This window comes from Hyla sarda, unplaced genomic scaffold (genome assembly GCF_029499605.1).
Source record: "Hyla sarda isolate aHylSar1 unplaced genomic scaffold, aHylSar1.hap1 scaffold_1279, whole genome shotgun sequence".
Classification (NCBI taxonomy): Eukaryota; Metazoa; Chordata; class Amphibia; order Anura; family Hylidae; genus Hyla; species Hyla sarda.
In genome coordinates, this window is record NW_026607901.1 from 17,074 (window position 1) to 36,299 (window position 19,226).

General features: G+C 45.7%; 8 non-coding genes across 8 annotated transcripts; all 8 read left to right on the forward strand.

Annotated features, from left to right (window-relative positions):
• The first annotated feature begins 2,021 nt into the window (after window positions 1-2,021).
• On the forward strand, window positions 2,022-2,205 carry LOC130304532 (U2 spliceosomal RNA). The gene has a single exon (XR_008854288.1). It is a non-coding gene; the product is annotated as a U2 spliceosomal RNA (small nuclear RNA).
• A 2,101-nt stretch (window positions 2,206-4,306) lies between these two features.
• Window positions 4,307-4,497, forward strand: LOC130304529 (U2 spliceosomal RNA). Its single transcript, XR_008854285.1, has one exon. It is a non-coding gene; the product is annotated as a U2 spliceosomal RNA (small nuclear RNA).
• A 2,091-nt stretch (window positions 4,498-6,588) lies between these two features.
• On the forward strand, window positions 6,589-6,779 carry LOC130304536 (U2 spliceosomal RNA). The gene has a single exon (XR_008854291.1). It is a non-coding gene; the product is annotated as a U2 spliceosomal RNA (small nuclear RNA).
• A 2,093-nt stretch (window positions 6,780-8,872) lies between these two features.
• LOC130304496 (U2 spliceosomal RNA) lies at window positions 8,873-9,063 on the forward strand. The gene has a single exon (XR_008854255.1). It is a non-coding gene; the product is annotated as a U2 spliceosomal RNA (small nuclear RNA).
• Window positions 9,064-11,159: 2,096 nt separating this feature from the next.
• LOC130304497 (U2 spliceosomal RNA) lies at window positions 11,160-11,350 on the forward strand. Its single transcript, XR_008854256.1, has one exon. It is a non-coding gene; the product is annotated as a U2 spliceosomal RNA (small nuclear RNA).
• A 2,097-nt stretch (window positions 11,351-13,447) lies between these two features.
• LOC130304498 (U2 spliceosomal RNA) lies at window positions 13,448-13,638 on the forward strand. Its single transcript, XR_008854257.1, has one exon. It is a non-coding gene; the product is annotated as a U2 spliceosomal RNA (small nuclear RNA).
• A 2,084-nt stretch (window positions 13,639-15,722) lies between these two features.
• On the forward strand, window positions 15,723-15,913 carry LOC130304499 (U2 spliceosomal RNA). The gene has a single exon (XR_008854258.1). It is a non-coding gene; the product is annotated as a U2 spliceosomal RNA (small nuclear RNA).
• A 2,093-nt stretch (window positions 15,914-18,006) lies between these two features.
• LOC130304533 (U2 spliceosomal RNA) lies at window positions 18,007-18,198 on the forward strand. Its single transcript, XR_008854289.1, has one exon. It is a non-coding gene; the product is annotated as a U2 spliceosomal RNA (small nuclear RNA).
• Window positions 18,199-19,226: the final 1,028 nt, after the last annotated feature.

Here is a 19,226-nt window from a genome sequence, read left to right on the forward strand (position 1 = left end):
TGATTTATAAGAAAGGGGATGTGAATGATATAAGGAATTGGAGGCCGATAACTTTGTTGAATGTGGATTATAAAATATTTGCAAAGCTGATTACAAATAGAATGAGGGACGTGATAGAGCAAGTGATTGGGGAGGAGCAAGTGTGTGGTGTGCCAGGAAGAAGAATTAGTGAGAATTTGTGTTTGTTGAGAGATATATTGTGGGATGGTATGTGTAGAAAGCAGGTGGTTCGTGTGTTGTCAATTGATTTTGAAAAAGCTTTTGACCGTTTGTCGCATGGGTTTTTGTTTAAGGTGCTAGTTAAAATGGGGTTTCCAGGTGATTTTGTGAATATTGTGAGAATGTTGTATAAGGAAGTGTATAGTAAGATTCTGATTAATGGATGGATGACTGAGGAGATTAAAGTATGTTCAGGGGTGAGACAGGGATGTCCCTTGTCACCTATTGCTTTTATTTGTGCTATGGAACCATTATTAGAATTATTGCGTAAGGATAAATGTGTGAGAGGTGTGAGAGTTCCGGGGGGTTGTGGTAAAGAGGTTAAAGTGTTGGCTTATATGGATGATGTATGTGTGGTAAGTGAATCTGTTGCGGCTGTAAGAAGATCCAAGTTATTGGTAAGTCTGTTTTGTGGTGCGTCTGGTTTTAAGGTCAATTGGGGAAAGAGTGAATATAAATGTTTTGGTGGTGTGACTCAGAGTGAGGATGTTGGTATGGAAGGGGTGGAAGGGCCTATTCAAGTGTTGGGGGTTAAGATGGATGAACGGTTGGATGGTAGAAATAGTTGGGAGGATGTGGGGAAGAGAGTGCAAAAGAAATTGAATTTTTGGAGGTTGAGAGAGTTGTCAATGGTTGGTAAGGTTATGATAGTGAAGAGTGTGATTTTGCCAATACTGTTATATGTTGCTGTTGTGTTTCCGCCAAGTTATATGGTTTTGCGAAAGGTGAAAAGAATGTTATTTGTGTTTTTGTGGGGTACAAAGATGGAAAGAGTTAAGAGAGAGATTGTAATGAAAGATGGTAAAAATGGAGGAATGGACTTTCCGAATGTTGATGTGTATCTGGGTGTGAATATTGTTTTTGCTTTGAAAAGAATGATGGGAGGTGAAAAGAGTTGTGCATGTATGGTGAGATATTTGGGTGGCAGTGTGTTATGTAAATTGGGTTGGTTGGAAAGAGATTTGAGAGTGCCTTATGCTTTTGTGTGTACTAGTTGGTATGTATATGTGGTGAAATTTTTGGAGAATTATAGGTTGATTGGTGTGGGTCCAGAAGTGTTTGTGAGTAAAAAGAGTATGATTGGGTACATTAAAAAAGAGGAAGTTGAATGTTCAATTAATATGGTGAGAGCTGTAGATGTGGGGAGAGTGTGGAAGAGTATAATGACTGTTGGAGTAACAAATAGACAACGTGAGATAGTATGGCAGAGTTTGCATGGTGCGTTACCGGTAAGAGAATTTCAAAGAAATAGAGGGATTGGAAGGTATGAGAGGTGTCCAAGAGATGGGTGTGATGGGATTGAGAGTGTGATGCATGTATTTTGGAATTGTGAAATGGCGCAAGGTGTGTGGAAAGGGGTGAGTTTGCTGTTTAAAGAATTGACTGGTATAAGGTATATGTCGTATGATGTGGTTATGTTTGGACTTAGTATGGTAGGGAGAGATAAGGAAAGGGTTTTTTTTGTGTTGCTTGCCATTATTAAAGAAGTACTTTGGGATGTTAGGAATTTATGTGTATTCAAAAGAAATAACGTGTCGGTGGAGGGTTGTATTAAGATGATTCTAGATAGGTTATATGTTGTTTATTTGTGTGATAGGAAGAATTTGGGGGATAAGGATGCTGAGGGGATATGGAAGTTTTTGAAATGGAGATATCTTGTAAGTTTGTAATTGGTGATGGTATTTATGTTTGTTTGAAATTGAAAATAAAAAGAAAGACCTAATGATGAGTTGGACTTTACTTCAGAAAGTCTAAGTGACGAAGTATGGAGTTGGATTTTGATGTTTTAATGTCCAAACCTGAAGGTTTAAAAAAAAAAAAAAAAAAAAAAAATCTGTTCTTATCAGTTTAATATCTGATACGTCCCCTATCTGGGGACCATATATTAAATGGATTTTTGAGAACGGGGGCCGATTTCGAAGCTTGCTTCCGTCGCCCTATGCATTGACCCGATATGGCAGTATCTTCGGGTACAGTGCACCACCCCCTTACAGGGTTAAAAAGAAAGATTCCTACTTTCATTGCTACCTGCTTGCTGGCTAGCCAGCTAGCCAGCCCTGTGGGCCTTGCTGCTGCTGCAGCCAAAAAACAAAAGGTGGTGCTGCTGCTGCTTCTGCTGCTTCTGCTTCTGCTTGTGTCTGGCCCCTGTTGGAGCGTCCAGGCACAGGACTTCTGCTGCTGCTGACTAAATGGCCTCCTTAATTGGATCATTTGAGTAGCCAGCACACCTGTGCAGGTAGGGCATGACATGATAGGCAGCTGCCTTGATAGCGGGTGGGTGCTGAATGTTCCTAATTGACAAAATAAGATTAATGCTTATGAAGAAATATAAAATCTCATCCCTTCCCCAATATCGCGCCACACCCCTACCCCTTAATTCCCTGGTTGAACGTGATGGACATATGTCTTTTTTCGACCGTACTAACTATGTAACTATGTAACATAACATGGGGGGGGGGGGGGGGGGGGTGTCTCCTGGCTGTTCACACAGGTGTGTCATTGCTGTACATTGACCATGCATTGCTTCTGTGGTATTGCAAAGGCAAAGACAAATGCTTCCAGCCATCCATTGCACTAATGGATTGGTCATCAGCTGGCTGTCTATGTCCCGCATCAATATAGACCAAAGTACAGAGGGTTAGGCTATGCTATTGTGCACCTACCTGATGCATCAGAAGGTGCGAGGCCCTTGCTAAATTCTGTGCACAGACTTTGAGATCTATGCTTTAGACTGTATCTAAACCTGCTCCAACATGGACTGACATTCTGGCCTACTTTCAGCCGATGCGACTTGTCTGTCGCTGAACAGTCGCTTTTTATGTATTCAGCACCTATGTATAATGTTGTAAAAATGCTCTAGAAGCTAAAGTCGCAGAAATGTCACACATATTTGGCCTGCAACTTTCTGTGCGACAAATTCAGACAGGAAAAATCAGTATAAATCCTTAGAAAATTATCCCCCAGTGTCTCCATCTGCTGGCGGTATTGAATAAGCATTGCTGCACTGATGGGGTATGCATTAGACGAAAAAAAAGAAGAAAAAGAAGAATAATACGCCCAGAAAAGAGGCGAAAAGGAGAAAAACGTAAAAAAACGTGAAAAAAAAGTAAGAGGAAGAGAAGGGAAAAAAAGGTGGAAATGGGTTTAAAAGTGATTTCGGCGGAGAAATATATATATATATATATATATATATATATATATATATATATATATATGCGCACACACACACATAGATATAAACGTATTCTCCGTTGAGATATTGCAGCCGCTGCTGTGTCCAGGCCCAGGAGCCTTAGCACTGTGCTGTGATGTCACTCAATACCACTGACATCACTAGGTGTAAACAACATCTCTCCTTTGCTGTGTATGTGACTATGGAGCTGTTTGGTGATGTCGTCTATTACGGCCTTCATAGAAGCAACAGGAGATTGTTGCATCCATCTTGAACCCTCAGAACTACAGTGCTATGATGTCACTCACTTCCACAGGCCTTGCAGAGTGTAAACAACAACAACCCAGCTTTGTTGTGTATGTAACCAAAGGGATTTGTGATGTCACCTAGAACCTTCACAGCAGCGACAGCTTTATGAGGAGCATCAGCACTGCTCTGCCTGAGCAGAACCATCACCGCCATAGGTTGTCAAATAACCCGGATTTAACCCACACAGGTAAGTCCAATGGGGTGCAGGCATGTCCTCTATGCTTACAGCTTCCCGTGGGTGTTGGTTTGATACCGTTTGGGGACAGCCAAGGAGGCATCTGCAGGCAACAAAGGTAGGTGTGTGCTTGTGTGTGTGTTTCCTATGCAGATCCTAAGCCCAGTGTCACATGCAAGTAGGAGGAGTAAGAAGGGTTCCTGGCAAATCCGGGTTATGGATTGCATTTAAAAAGGCCCCGTGGGAGTGCAATGGGCCCCTGTCTTGCTGCTTAGCAATAATGGTATGGGTTTAGGTTCTGCTGTGTGTACTGGTGGTTGACTGCCCCCCAGCCCAGAGTGTGCATGGAAAATTGTCTGGCAGCCTCCCTGACAGCAAGCAGTGATAGTGCCCATGAAGGGGACCTTGTTGGGCCCGCCCCTTTCACGGTTATCGCTTCTCGGCCTTTTGGCTAAGATCAAGTGTAGTATCTGTTCTTATCAGTTTAATATCTGATACGTCCCCTATCTGGGGACCATATATTAAATGGATTTTTGAGAACGGGGGCCGATTTCGAAGCTTGCTTCCGTCGCCCTATGCATTGACCCGATATGGCAGTATCTTCGGGTACAGTGCACCACCCCCTTACAGGGTTAAAAAGAAAGATTCCTACTTTCATTGCTACCTGCTTGCTGGCTAGCCAGCTAGCCAGCCCTGTGGGCCTTGCTGCTGCTGCAGCCAAAAAACAAAAGGTGGTGCTGCTGCTGCTTCTGCTGCTTCTGCTTCTGCTTGTGTCTGGCCCCTGTTGGAGCGTCCAGGCACAGGACTTCTGCTGCTGCTGACTAAATGGCCTCCTTAATTGGATCATTTGAGTAGCCAGCACACCTGTGCAGGTAGGGCATGACATGATAGGCAGCTGCCTTGATAGCGGGTGGGTGCTGAATGTTCCTAATTGACAAAATAAGATTAATGCTTATGAAGAAATATAAAATCTCATCCCTTCCCCAATATCGCGCCACACCCCTACCCCTTAATTCCCTGGTTGAACGTGATGGACATATGTCTTTTTTCGACCGTACTAACTATGTAACTATGTAACATAACATGGGGGGGGGGGGGGGGGGTCTCCTGGCTGTTCACACAGGTGTGTCATTGCTGTACATTGACCATGCATTGCTTCTGTGGTATTGCAAAGGCAAAGACAAATGCTTCCAGCCATCCATTGCACTAATGGATTGGTCATCAGCTGGCTGTCTATGTCCCGCATCAATATAGACCAAAGTACAGAGGGTTAGGCTATGCTATTGTGCACCTACCTGATGCATCAGAAGGTGCGAGGCCCTTGCTAAATTCTGTGCACAGACTTTGAGATCTATGCTTTAGACTGTATCTAAACCTGCTCCAACATGGACTGACATTCTGGCCTACTTTCAGCCGATGCGACTTGTCTGTCGCTGAACAGTCGCTTTTTATGTATTCAGCACCTATGTATAATGTTGTAAAAATGCTCTAGAAGCTAAAGTCGCAGAAATGTCACACATATTTGGCCTGCAACTTTCTGTGCGACAAATTCAGACAGGAAAAATCAGTATAAATCCTTAGAAAATTATCCCCCAGTGTCTCCATCTGCTGGCGGTATTGAATAAGCATTGCTGCACTGATGGGGTATGCATTAGACGAAAAAAAAGAAGAAAAAGAAGAATAATACGCCCAGAAAAGAGGCGAAAAGGAGAAAAACGTAAAAAAACGTGAAAAAAAAGTAAGAGGAAGAGAAGGGAAAAAAAGGTGGAAATGGGTTTAAAAGTGATTTCGGCGGAGAAATATATATATATATATATATATATATATATATATATATATATATGCGCACACACACATAGATATAAACGTATTCTCCGTTGAGATATTGCAGCCGCTGCTGTGTCCAGGCCCAGGAGCCTTAGCACTGTGCTGTGATGTCACTCAATACCACTGACATCACTAGGTGTAAACAACATCTCTCCTTTGCTGTGTATGTGACTATGGAGCTGTTTGGTGATGTCGTCTATTACGGCCTTCATAGAAGCAACAGGAGATTGTTGCATCCATCTTGAACCCTCAGAACTACAGTGCTATGATGTCACTCACTTCCACAGGCCTTGCAGAGTGTAAACAACAACAACCCAGCTTTGTTGTGTATGTAACCAAAGGGATTTGTGATGTCACCTAGAACCTTCACAGCAGCGACAGCTTTATGAGGAGCATCAGCACTGCTCTGCCTGAGCAGAACCATCACCGCCATAGGTTGTCAAATAACCCGGATTTAACCCACACAGGTAAGTCCAATGGGGTGCAGGCATGTCCTCTATGCTTACAGCTTCCCGTGGGTGTTGGTTTGATACCGTTTGGGGACAGCCAAGGAGGCATCTGCAGGCAACAAAGGTAGGTGTGTGCTTGTGTGTGTGTTTCCTATGCAGATCCTAAGCCCAGTGTCACATGCAAGTAGGAGGAGTAAGAAGGGTTCCTGGCAAATCCGGGTTATGGATTGCATTTAAAAAGGCCCCGTGGGAGTGCAATGGGCCCCTGTCTTGCTGCTTAGCAATAATGGTATGGGTTTAGGTTCTGCTGTGTGTACTGGTGGTTGACTGCCCCCCAGCCCAGAGTGTGCATGGAAAATTGTCTGGCAGCCTCCCTGACAGCAAGCAGTGATAGTGCCCATGAAGGGGACCTTGTTGGGCCCGCCCCTTTCACGGTTATCGCTTCTCGGCCTTTTGGCTAAGATCAAGTGTAGTATCTGTTCTTATCAGTTTAATATCTGATACGTCCCCTATCTGGGGACCATATATTAAATGGATTTTTGAGAACGGGGGCCGATTTCGAAGCTTGCTTCCGTCGCCCTATGCATTGACCCGATATGGCAGTATCTTCGGGTACAGTGCACCACCCCCTTACAGGGTTAAAAAGAAAGATTCCTACTTTCATTGCTACCTGCTTGCTGGCTAGCCAGCTAGCCAGCCCTGTGGGCCTTGCTGCTGCTGCAGCCAAAAAACAAAAGGTGGTGCTGCTGCTGCTTCTGCTGCTTCTGCTTCTGCTTGTGTCTGGCCCCTGTTGGAGCGTCCAGGCACAGGACTTCTGCTGCTGCTGACTAAATGGCCTCCTTAATTGGATCATTTGAGTAGCCAGCACACCTGTGCAGGTAGGGCATGACATGATAGGCAGCTGCCTTGATAGCGGGTGGGTGCTGAATGTTCCTAATTGACAAAATAAGATTAATGCTTATGAAGAAATATAAAATCTCATCCCTTCCCCAATATCGCGCCACACCCCTACCCCTTAATTCCCTGGTTGAACGTGATGGACATATGTCTTTTTTCGACCGTACTAACTATGTAACTATGTAACATAACATGGGGGGGGGGGGGGGGGTCTCCTGGCTGTTCACACAGGTGTGTCATTGCTGTACATTGACCATGCATTGCTTCTGTGGTATTGCAAAGGCAAAGACAAATGCTTCCAGCCATCCATTGCACTAATGGATTGGTCATCAGCTGGCTGTCTATGTCCCGCATCAATATAGACCAAAGTACAGAGGGTTAGGCTATGCTATTGTGCACCTACCTGATGCATCAGAAGGTGCGAGGCCCTTGCTAAATTCTGTGCACAGACTTTGAGATCTATGCTTTAGACTGTATCTAAACCTGCTCCAACATGGACTGACATTCTGGCCTACTTTCAGCCGATGCGACTTGTCTGTCGCTGAACAGTCGCTTTTTATGTATTCAGCACCTATGTATAATGTTGTAAAAATGCTCTAGAAGCTAAAGTCGCAGAAATGTCACACATATTTGGCCTGCAACTTTCTGTGCGACAAATTCAGACAGGAAAAATCAGTATAAATCCTTAGAAAATTATCCCCCAGTGTCTCCATCTGCTGGCGGTATTGAATAAGCATTGCTGCACTGATGGGGTATGCATTAGACGAAAAAAAAGAAGAAAAAGAAGAATAATACGCCCAGAAAAGAGGCGAAAAGGAGAAAAACGTAAAAAAACGTGAAAAAAAAGTAAGAGGAAGAGAAGGGAAAAAAAGGTGGAAATGGGTTTAAAAGTGATTTCGGCGGAGAATATATATATATATATATATATATATATATATATATATATATATATGCGCACACACACACATAGATATAAACGTATTCTCCGTTGAGATATTGCAGCCGCTGCTGTGTCCAGGCCCAGGAGCCTTAGCACTGTGCTGTGATGTCACTCAATACCACTGACATCACTAGGTGTAAACAACATCTCTCCTTTGCTGTGTATGTGACTATGGAGCTGTTTGGTGATGTCGTCTATTACGGCCTTCATAGAAGCAACAGGAGATTGTTGCATCCATCTTGAACCCTCAGAACTACAGTGCTATGATGTCACTCACTTCCACAGGCCTTGCAGAGTGTAAACAACAACAACCCAGCTTTGTTGTGTATGTAACCAAAGGGATTTGTGATGTCACCTAGAACCTTCACAGCAGCGACAGCTTTATGAGGAGCATCAGCACTGCTCTGCCTGAGCAGAACCATCACCGCCATAGGTTGTCAAATAACCCGGATTTAACCCACACAGGTAAGTCCAATGGGGTGCAGGCATGTCCTCTATGCTTACAGCTTCCCGTGGGTGTTGGTTTGATACCGTTTGGGGACAGCCAAGGAGGCATCTGCAGGCAACAAAGGTAGGTGTGTGCTTGTGTGTGTGTTTCCTATGCAGATCCTAAGCCCAGTGTCACATGCAAGTAGGAGGAGTAAGAAGGGTTCCTGGCAAATCCGGGTTATGGATTGCATTTAAAAAGGCCCCGTGGGAGTGCAATGGGCCCCTGTCTTGCTGCTTAGCAATAATGGTATGGGTTTAGGTTCTGCTGTGTGTACTGGTGGTTGACTGCCCCCCAGCCCAGAGTGTGCATGGAAAATTGTCTGGCAGCCTCCCTGACAGCAAGCAGTGATAGTGCCCATGAAGGGGACCTTGTTGGGCCCGCCCCTTTCACGGTTATCGCTTCTCGGCCTTTTGGCTAAGATCAAGTGTAGTATCTGTTCTTATCAGTTTAATATCTGATACGTCCCCTATCTGGGGACCATATATTAAATGGATTTTTGAGAACGGGGGCCGATTTCGAAGCTTGCTTCCGTCGCCCTATGCATTGACCCGATATGGCAGTATCTTCGGGTACAGTGCACCACCCCCTTACAGGGTTAAAAAGAAAGATTCCTACTTTCATTGCTACCTGCTTGCTGGCTAGCCAGCTAGCCAGCCCTGTGGGCCTTGCTGCTGCTGCAGCCAAAAAACAAAAGGTGGTGCTGCTGCTGCTTCTGCTGCTTCTGCTTCTGCTTGTGTCTGGCCCCTGTTGGAGCGTCCAGGCACAGGACTTCTGCTGCTGCTGACTAAATGGCCTCCTTAATTGGATCATTTGAGTAGCCAGCACACCTGTGCAGGTAGGGCATGACATGATAGGCAGCTGCCTTGATAGCGGGTGGGTGCTGAATGTTCCTAATTGACAAAATAAGATTAATGCTTATGAAGAAATATAAAATCTCATCCCTTCCCCAATATCGCGCCACACCCCTACCCCTTAATTCCCTGGTTGAACGTGATGGACATATGTCTTTTTTCGACCGTACTAACTATGTAACTATGTAACATAACATGGGGGGGGGGGGGGGGGGGTCTCCTGGCTGTTCACACAGGTGTGTCATTGCTGTACATTGACCATGCATTGCTTCTGTGGTATTGCAAAGGCAAAGACAAATGCTTCCAGCCATCCATTGCACTAATGGATTGGTCATCAGCTGGCTGTCTATGTCCCGCATCAATATAGACCAAAGTACAGAGGGTTAGGCTATGCTATTGTGCACCTACCTGATGCATCAGAAGGTGCGAGGCCCTTGCTAAATTCTGTGCACAGACTTTGAGATCTATGCTTTAGACTGTATCTAAACCTGCTCCAACATGGACTGACATTCTGGCCTACTTTCAGCCGATGCGACTTGTCTGTCGCTGAACAGTCACTTTTTATGTATTCAGCACCTATGTATAATGTTGTAAAAATGCTCTAGAAGCTAAAGTCGCAGAAATGTCACACATATTTGGCCTGCAACTTTCTGTGCGACAAATTCAGACAGGAAAAATCAGTATAAATCCTTAGAAAATTATCCCCCAGTGTCTCCATCTGCTGGCGGTATTGAATAAGCATTGCTGCACTGATGGGGTATGCATTAGACGAAAAAAAAGAAGAAAAAGAAGAATAATACGCCCAGAAAAGAGGCGAAAAGGAGAAAAACGTAAAAAAACGTGAAAAAAAAGTAAGAGGAAGAGAAGGGAAAAAAAGGTGGAAATGGGTTTAAAAGTGATTTCGGCGGAGAAATATATATATATATATATATATATATATATATATATATATATATATGCGCACACACACACATAGATATAAACGTATTCTCCGTTGAGATATTGCAGCCGCTGCTGTGTCCAGGCCCAGGAGCCTTAGCACTGTGCTGTGATGTCACTCAATACCACTGACATCACTAGGTGTAAACAACATCTCTCCTTTGCTGTGTATGTGACTATGGAGCTGTTTGGTGATGTCGTCTATTACGGCCTTCATAGAAGCAACAGGAGATTGTTGCATCCATCTTGAACCCTCAGAACTACAGTGCTATGATGTCACTCACTTCCACAGGCCTTGCAGAGTGTAAACAACAACAACCCAGCTTTGTTGTGTATGTAACCAAAGGGATTTGTGATGTCACCTAGAACCTTCACAGCAGCGACAGCTTTATGAGGAGCATCAGCACTGCTCTGCCTGAGCAGAACCATCACCGCCATAGGTTGTCAAATAACCCGGATTTAACCCACACAGGTAAGTCCAATGGGGTGCAGGCATGTCCTCTATGCTTACAGCTTCCCGTGGGTGTTGGTTTGATACCGTTTGGGGACAGCCAAGGAGGCATCTGCAGGCAACAAAGGTAGGTGTGTGCTTGTGTGTGTGTTTCCTATGCAGATCCTAAGCCCAGTGTCACATGCAAGTAGGAGGAGTAAGAAGGGTTCCTGGCAAATCCGGGTTATGGATTGCATTTAAAAAGGCCCCGTGGGAGTGCAATGGGCCCCTGTCTTGCTGCTTAGCAATAATGGTATGGGTTTAGGTTCTGCTGTGTGTACTGGTGGTTGACTGCCCCCCAGCCCAGAGTGTGCATGGAAAATTGTCTGGCAGCCTCCCTGACAGCAAGCAGTGATAGTGCCCATGAAGGGGACCTTGTTGGGCCCGCCCCTTTCACGGTTATCGCTTCTCGGCCTTTTGGCTAAGATCAAGTGTAGTATCTGTTCTTATCAGTTTAATATCTGATACGTCCCCTATCTGGGGACCATATATTAAATGGATTTTTGAGAACGGGGGCCGATTTCGAAGCTTGCTTCCGTCGCCCTATGCATTGACCCGATATGGCAGTATCTTCGGGTACAGTGCACCACCCCCTTACAGGGTTAAAAAGAAAGATTCCTACTTTCATTGCTACCTGCTTGCTGGCTAGCCAGCTAGCCAGCCCTGTGGGCCTTGCTGCTGCTGCAGCCAAAAAACAAAAGGTGGTGCTGCTGCTGCTTCTGCTGCTTCTGCTTCTGCTTGTGTCTGGCCCCTGTTGGAGCGTCCAGGCACAGGACTTCTGCTGCTGCTGACTAAATGGCCTCCTTAATTGGATCATTTGAGTAGCCAGCACACCTGTGCAGGTAGGGCATGACATGATAGGCAGCTGCCTTGATAGCGGGTGGGTGCTGAATGTTCCTAATTGACAAAATAAGATTAATGCTTATGAAGAAATATAAAATCTCATCCCTTCCCCAATATCGCGCCACACCCCTACCCCTTAATTCCCTGGTTGAACGTGATGGACATATGTCTTTTTTCGACCGTACTAACTATGTAACTATGTAACATAACATGGGGGGGGGGGGGGGGGGTCTCCTGGCTGTTCACACAGGTGTGTCATTGCTGTACATTGACCATGCATTGCTTCTGTGGTATTGCAAAGGCAAAGACAAATGCTTCCAGCCATCCATTGCACTAATGGATTGGTCATCAGCTGGCTGTCTATGTCCCGCATCAATATAGACCAAAGTACAGAGGGTTAGGCTATGCTATTGTGCACCTACCTGATGCATCAGAAGGTGCGAGGCCCTTGCTAAATTCTGTGCACAGACTTTGAGATCTATGCTTTAGACTGTATCTAAACCTGCTCCAACATGGACTGACATTCTGGCCTACTTTCAGCCGATGCGACTTGTCTGTCGCTGAACAGTCGCTTTTTATGTATTCAGCACCTATGTATAATGTTGTAAAAATGCTCTAGAAGCTAAAGTCGCAGAAATGTCACACATATTTGGCCTGCAACTTTCTGTGCGACAAATTCAGACAGGAAAAATCAGTATAAATCCTTAGAAAATTATCCCCCAGTGTCTCCATCTGCTGGCGGTATTGAATAAGCATTGCTGCACTGATGGGGTATGCATTAGACGAAAAAAAAGAAGAAAAAGAAGAATAATACGCCCAGAAAAGAGGCGAAAAGGAGAAAAACGTAAAAAAACGTGAAAAAAAAGTAAGAGGAAGAGAAGGGAAAAAAAGGTGGAAATGGGTTTAAAAGTGATTTCGGCGGAGAAATATATATATATATATATATATATATATATATATATATATATATATATGCGCACACACACACATAGATATAAACGTATTCTCCGTTGAGATATTGCAGCCGCTGCTGTGTCCAGGCCCAGGAGCCTTAGCACTGTGCTGTGATGTCACTCAATACCACTGACATCACTAGGTGTAAACAACATCTCTCCTTTGCTGTGTATGTGACTATGGAGCTGTTTGGTGATGTCGTCTATTACGGCCTTCATAGAAGCAACAGGAGATTGTTGCATCCATCTTGAACCCTCAGAACTACAGTGCTATGATGTCACTCACTTCCACAGGCCTTGCAGAGTGTAAACAACAACAACCCAGCTTTGTTGTGTATGTAACCAAAGGGATTTGTGATGTCACCTAGAACCTTCACAGCAGCGACAGCTTTATGAGGAGCATCAGCACTGCTCTGCCTGAGCAGAACCATCACCGCCATAGGTTGTCAAATAACCCGGATTTAACCCACACAGGTAAGTCCAATGGGGTGCAGGCATGTCCTCTATGCTTACAGCTTCCCGTGGGTGTTGGTTTGATACCGTTTGGGGACAGCCAAGGAGGCATCTGCAGGCAACAAAGGTAGGTGTGTGCTTGTGTGTGTGTTTCCTATGCAGATCCTAAGCCCAGTGTCACATGCAAGTAGGAGGAGTAAGAAGGGTTCCTGGCAAATCCGGGTTATGGATTGCATTTAAAAAGGCCCCGTGGGAGTGCAATGGGCCCCTGTCTTGCTGCTTAGCAATAATGGTATGGGTTTAGGTTCTGCTGTGTGTACTGGTGGTTGACTGCCCCCCAGCCCAGAGTGTGCATGGAAAATTGTCTGGCAGCCTCCCTGACAGCAAGCAGTGATAGTGCCCATGAAGGGGACCTTGTTGGGCCCGCCCCTTTCACGGTTATCGCTTCTCGGCCTTTTGGCTAAGATCAAGTGTAGTATCTGTTCTTATCAGTTTAATATCTGATACGTCCCCTATCTGGGGACCATATATTAAATGGATTTTTGAGAACGGGGGCCGATTTCGAAGCTTGCTTCCGTCGCCCTATGCATTGACCCGATATGGCAGTATCTTCGGGTACAGTGCACCACCCCCTTACAGGGTTAAAAAGAAAGATTCCTACTTTCATTGCTACCTGCTTGCTGGCTAGAGCTAGCCAGCCCTGTGGGCCTTGCTGCTGCTGCAGCCAAAAAACAAAAGGTGGTGCTGCTGCTGCTTCTGCTGCTTCTGCTTCTGCTTGTGTCTGGCCCCTGTTGGAGCGTCCAGGCACAGGACTTCTGCTGCTGCTGACTAAATGGCCTCCTTAATTGGATCATTTGAGTAGCCAGCACACCTGTGCAGGTAGGGCATGACATGATAGGCAGCTGCCTTGATAGCGGGTGGGTGCTGAATGTTCCTAATTGACAAAATAAGATTAATGCTTATGAAGAAATATAAAATCTCATCCCTTCCCCAATATCGCGCCACACCCCTACCCCTTAATTCCCTGGTTGAACGTGATGGACATATGTCTTTTTTCGACCGTACTAACTATGTAACTATGTAACATAACATGGGGGGGGGGGGGGGGTCTCCTTGTTCACACAGGTGTGTCATTGCTGTACATTGACCATGCATTGCTTCTGTGGTATTGCAAAGGCAAAGACAAATGCTTCCAGCCATCCATTGCACTAATGGATTGGTCATCAGCTGGCTGTCTATGTCCCGCATCAATATAGACCAAAGTACAGAGGGTTAGGCTATGCTATTGTGCACCTACCTGATGCATCAGAAGGTGCGAGGCCCTTGCTAAATTCTGTGCACAGACTTTGAGATCTATGCTTTAGACTGTATCTAAACCTGCTCCAACATGGACTGACATTCTGGCCTACTTTCAGCCGATGCGACTTGTCTGTCGCTGAACAGTCGCTTTTTATGTATTCAGCACCTATGTATAATGTTGTAAAAATGCTCTAGAAGCTAAAGTCGCAGAAATGTCACACATATTTGGCCTGCAACTTTCTGTGCGACAAATTCAGACAGGAAAAATCAGTATAAATCCTTAGAAAATTATCCCCCAGTGTCTCCATCTGCTGGCGGTATTGAATAAGCATTGCTGCACTGATGGGGTATGCATTAGACGAAAAAAAAGAAGAAAAAGAAGAATAATACGCCCAGAAAAGAGGCGAAAAGGAGAAAAACGTAAAAAAACGTGAAAAAAAAGTAAGAGGAAGAGAAGGGAAAAAAAGGTGGAAATGGGTTTAAAAGTGATTTCGGCGGAGAAATATATATATATATATATATATATATATATATATATATATATGCGCACACACACACATAGATATAAACGTATTCTCCGTTGAGATATTGCAGCCGCTGCTGTGTCCAGGCCCAGGAGCCTTAGCACTGTGCTGTGATGTCACTCAATACCACTGACATCACTAGGTGTAAACAACATCTCTCCTTTGCTGTGTATGTGACTATGGAGCTGTTTGGTGATGTCGTCTATTACGGCCTTCATAGAAGCAACAGGAGATTGTTGCATCCATCTTGAACCCTCAGAACTACAGTGCTATGATGTCACTCACTTCCACAGGCCTTGCAGAGTGTAAACAACAACAACCCAGCTTTGTTGTGTATGTAACCAAAGGGATTTGTGATGTCACCTAGAACCTTCACAGCAGCGACAGCTTTATGAGGAGCATCAGCACTGCTCTGCCTGAGCAGAACCATCACCGCCATAGGTTGTCAAATAACCCGGATTTAACCCACACAGGTAAGTCCAATGGGGTGCAGGCATGTCCTCTATGCTTACAGCTTCCCGTGGGTGTTGGTTTGATACCGTTTGGGGACAGCCAAGGAGGCATCTGCAGGCAACAAAGGTAGGTGTGTGCTTGTGTGTGTGTTTCCTATGCAGATCCTAAGCCCAGTGTCACATGCAAGTAGGAGGAGTAAGAAGGGTTCCTGGCAAATCCGGGTTATGGATTGCATTTAAAAAGGCCCCGTGGGAGTGCAATGGGCCCCTGTCTTGCTGCTTAGCAATAATGGTATGGGTTTAGGTTCTGCTGTGTGTACTGGTGGTTGACTGCCCCCCAGCCCAGAGTGTGCATGGAAAATTGTCTGGCAGCCTCCCTGACAGCAAGCAGTGATAGTGCCCATGAAGGGGACCTTGTTGGGCCCGCCCCTTTCACGGTTATCGCTTCTCGGCCTTTTGGCTAAGATCAAGTGTAGTATCTGTTCTTATCAGTTTAATATCTGATACGTCCCCTATCTGGGGACCATATATTAAATGGATTTTTGAGAACGGGGGCCGATTTCGAAGCTTGCTTCCGTCGCCCTATGCATTGACCCGATATGGCAGTATCTTCGGGTACAGTGCACCACCCCCTTACAGGGTTAAAAAGAAAGATTCCTACTTTCATTGCTACCTGCTTGCTGGCTAGCCAGCTAGCCAGCCCTGTGGGCCTTGCTGCTGCTGCAGCCAAAAAACAAAAGGTGGTGCTGCTGCTGCTTCTGCTGCTTCTGCTTCTGCTTGTGTCTGGCCCCTGTTGGAGCGTCCAGGCACAGGACTTCTGCTGCTGCTGACTAAATGGCCTCCTTAATTGGATCATTTGAGTAGCCAGCACACCTGTGCAGGTAGGGCATGACATGATAGGCAGCTGCCTTGATAGCGGGTGGGTGCTGAATGTTCCTAATTGACAAAATAAGATTAATGCTTATGAAGAAATATAAAATCTCATCCCTTCCCCAATATCGCGCCACACCCCTACCCCTTAATTCCCTGGTTGAACGTGATGGACATATGTCTTTTTTCGACCGTACTAACTATGTAACTATGTAACATAACATGGGGGGGGGGTCTCCTGGCTGTTCACACAGGTGTGTCATTGCTGTACATTGACCATGCATTGCTTCTGTGGTATTGCAAAGGCAAAGACAAATGCTTCCAGCCATCCATTGCACTAATGGATTGGTCATCAGCTGGCTGTCTATGTCCCGCATCAATATAGACCAAAGTACAGAGGGTTAGGCTATGCTATTGTGCACCTACCTGATGCATCAGAAGGTGCGAGGCCCTTGCTAAATTCTGTGCACAGACTTTGAGATCTATGCTTTAGACTGTATCTAAACCTGCTCCAACATGGACTGACATTCTGGCCTACTTTCAGCCGATGCGACTTGTCTGTCGCTGAACAGTCGCTTTTTATGTATTCAGCACCTATGTATAATGTTGTAAAAATGCTCTAGAAGCTAAAGTCGCAGAAATGTCACACATATTTGGCCTGCAACTTTCTGTGCGACAAATTCAGACAGGAAAAATCAGTATAAATCCTTAGAAAATTATCCCCCAGTGTCTCCATCTGCTGGCGGTATTGAATAAGCATTGCTGCACTGATGGGGTATGCATTAGACGAAAAAAAAGAAGAAAAAGAAGAATAATACGCCCAGAAAAGAGGCGAAAAGGAGAAAAACGTAAAAAAACGTGAAAAAAAAGTAAGAGGAAGAGAAGGGAAAAAAAGGTGGAAATGGGTTTAAAAGTGATTTCGGCGGAGAAATATATATATATATATATATATATATATATATATATATATATATATATATATGCGCACACACACACATAGATATAAACGTATTCTCCGTTGAGATATTGCAGCCGCTGCTGTGTCCAGGCCCAGGAGCCTTAGCACTGTGCTGTGATGTCACTCAATACCACTGACATCACTAGGTGTAAACAACATCTCTCCTTTGCTGTGTATGTGACTATGGAGCTGTTTGGTGATGTCGTCTATTACGGCCTTCATAGAAGCAACAGGAGATTGTTGCATCCATCTTGAACCCTCAGAACTACAGTGCTATGATGTCACTCACTTCCACAGGCCTTGCAGAGTGTAAACAACAACAACCCAGCTTTGTTGTGTATGTAACCAAAGGGATTTGTGATGTCACCTAGAACCTTCACAGCAGCGACAGCTTTATGAGGAGCATCAGCACTGCTCTGCCTGAGCAGAACCATCACCGCCATAGGTTGTCAAATAACCCGGATTTAACCCACACAGGTAAGTCCAATGGGGTGCAGGCATGTCCTCTATGCTTACAGCTTCCCGTGGGTGTTGGTTTGATACCGTTTGGGGACAGCCAAGGAGGCATCTGCAGGCAACAAAGGTAGGTGTGTGCTTGTGTGTGTGTTTCCTATGCAGATCCTAAGCCCAGTGTCACATGCAAGTAGGAGGAGTAAGAAGGGTTCCTGGCAAATCCGGGTTATGGATTGCATTTAAAAAGGCCCCGTGGGAGTGCAATGGGCCCCTGTCTTGCTGCTTAGCAATAATGGTATGGGTTTAGGTTCTGCTGTGTGTACTGGTGGTTGACTGCCCCCCAGCCCAGAGTGTGCATGGAAAATTGTCTGGCAGCCTCCCTGACAGCAAGCAGTGATAGTGCCCATGAAGGGGACCTTGTTGGGCCCGCCCCTTTCACGGTTATCGCTTCTCGGCCTTTTGGCTAAGATCAAGTGTAGTATCTGTTCTTATCAGAAGAGGACCCGTCCGACCAGACTGGTAACTAGTATCAGAACTAACCTCTCTTTTTATTCCCATGGCTGATCTCAACATCTTCTGCATTAATGTGAGGAGTATTAGAGCTTGGTTTAGATTTCAGACTGTTCTTACGTTCTTAGATTCCCAGAGGTGTGATGTTTACATGTTGCAGGAATGTGCTTTGTCTGCTTCTAGGTCTTACAACCATCTGGCCAGGCAGTGGCCTCACGGCCCTTCCTACTGGTCTGGTGGGGGCGACAATAGGTCTGCGGGGGTGGCCATCCTGATCAGGGGAGGTAACTTTGCACTTGATTCCGTCCGGGAGCTCGTCTGTGGCAGACTTCTTGTCGCAGACGGTTCCTGGGCGGGTGAGCCCGTGCGGCTCATCAACGTGTATGCCTCCCCTGAGAGGGATGTCCGACTGGAGGTTCTCCAGGCCCTGCGGGCTGAACTCGCCACCACTAGAGCAGTAGTGTTGGGTGGTGACTTCAACTGCCCCATTGAGGTGGACGGGCGCAGTTCTGGCACATCCGCCAACCTGGACGTGACGTCTAAACTGCTGATTGAGATGGTGACGGAGGCATCCTTGCAGGACGTTGTCGGGTCCATCGGGAACGGCTCCGTAAACTATACGTGGAGCCGCCCCGATGGCTCGCTCCGTTCTCGGATAGACTTCATCTTCACTTCGAGAGCAGTCAGAAAGGTGTCGTACTCTATGGTCCCCTGCTTCTTCTCTGACCACAGGGCCATTCGATTCCGGGGGACTCTGGGCCATGGATTCCCACCTGGCCCGGGCTCCTGGAAGTTGAATTGTGCCCTGTTGGAGCAGAGGGAGGTCATGGAGGAACTTAGGGATGCTTACCTTGTATGGCGAAATGACAAATGTCTGTTCAAGTGCATCAGCGATTGGTGGGAATATGTTAAAGTCGAATTCCGTTGTTTCTTTCAGGCAAAAGGCAGACAACAGGCGTGTGCGAAGAAGTGGGACTTGAGGAAACTGCAGCGCGAGCTGCGGTCCCTGCAGGACCTGCTCCAGTGTGGCTGGGACGTCAGGGAGGAGCTGGAGGAGACCAAAAAGAGCTTGAAAATGCACTTTGAGGAGGAATCCAAGCGAATCGTCTTTCGTTCCAAGGTGGAGAACCTGGAGAAGGGTGAGAAATGTAAC